The sequence below is a fragment of the Myotis lucifugus genome, unplaced genomic scaffold (genome assembly GCF_000147115.1).
Source record: "Myotis lucifugus unplaced genomic scaffold, Myoluc2.0 scaffold_140, whole genome shotgun sequence".
In the NCBI taxonomy this organism is placed as follows: domain Eukaryota; kingdom Metazoa; phylum Chordata; class Mammalia; order Chiroptera; family Vespertilionidae; genus Myotis; species Myotis lucifugus.
Genome location: NW_005871188.1, coordinates 2,373,625 through 2,374,925, shown reverse-complemented (window position 1 = coordinate 2,374,925; position 1,301 = coordinate 2,373,625). Strand labels below are relative to the sequence as shown.

The 1,301-nt window shown below is 38.7% G+C and overlaps 1 pseudogene; it reads right to left on the bottom strand.

Moving 5' to 3' along the window:
* Positions 1-270: 270 nt before the first annotated feature.
* Positions 271-415, bottom strand: LOC111827169 (annotated as a pseudogene).
* Positions 416-1,301: the final 886 nt, after the last annotated feature.

Sequence of the window (1,301 nt, the reverse complement as noted above, 5' to 3'; positions counted from 1 at the left end):
GGAAATAGCGTTTCAGAGTCATGGGTGACCACAAGAATGTGAGAACTCCAGAAATATGCAGAAGTCTTGGGGCAGGAGAGTTTCACGTGGCATGAAATGGGAAGTTCACAGAATTCCCTCTAGGGTAACCACCTGGCATGGGAATGACAGGATTTAGGATGGCCACATTAATTAGGAGGACCTTGCAGAGATTCCAAAGGGAATTCTGTCTCCTCCTGAACAACAGAAAGATTTTTCTGACTTAGGCTATGTTGAAAGAGATTATTTTTTTTATGTGCCTCAGGCATGAAACAGCTCTGGCCACTGACACAGGCATCAAGCTAGGATGAACTAAGGACTGTACATCTTCTTTGCCCCTGACTTATATAAGAGCAACACCACCAATCAGGGGTTTCCTTTCCCATTGCCAGGGGGTGAGAGAGATTATTTTCATTCTCATCTATGCTTCATGGGCCCCAACATCCTCCAAGTGATCTAGGCAAAATTTCTGGTGCCAGTTAATTAATACTTTCTGAATAGCTCAGCCTTGATTTAAAAAAAGAACAACAAAAAACACTTTTATTATGCATCTCAGTAATACCAGGAAGAAAAATTCTATTTCTATGCCAATATGTCAAACTAGCATTCAAAGAGAAGTCGTTGGGCTTGTTTGATTGATTGTTCCAAAAGGTGGCAGTACTTCTGAGGACTGTGAGAAGAATGTCCTTTACTCCACCTTAGTTGAGCTTCAGTGAATGTGGCTCTGGCCCTTATAAGTGCCTTGGCCTAGGCATTGGCAGTGAACAAAAACAATCATTATTCAAAACAAAAAAACGACATCAACACTTGCAATTATATATTAGGAAAAGTAATTGCAGCCTTTCTCAAGTAGTAAGCAAAGAATCCCTTTCTGACAGTTGAGTCAGTGTTCTCCTTTCCTGCATTTGGCTGCATTCATATGAGTAAAATAAGATCATGAAGGATAGGGCGAATCCAATCAATCTATTAACCTCACGAGATTTCATGGTACAAGTTAATTTTCAATTATCAAATAATTTGTAATTTGTAAACTACTCATTTCCTGGAAAAACACAGTGATATCATACAAAGTGTGGATTAAGTAAAATGTATCTTTGGTTTCCCCACATGTTGCCTTTCTATGATTTTTCCCCCACTTCTCATATCCTTCATCTAGATATATACTATTGGATACGGGGCCACTAGCCATGTATAGTTATTTAAGTTCCAATTTAAATAAAGTAATATTTAAAATTCAGTTCCTCAGTCACACCAGACACATTTCAAGAGCTCTCTAGCATGTA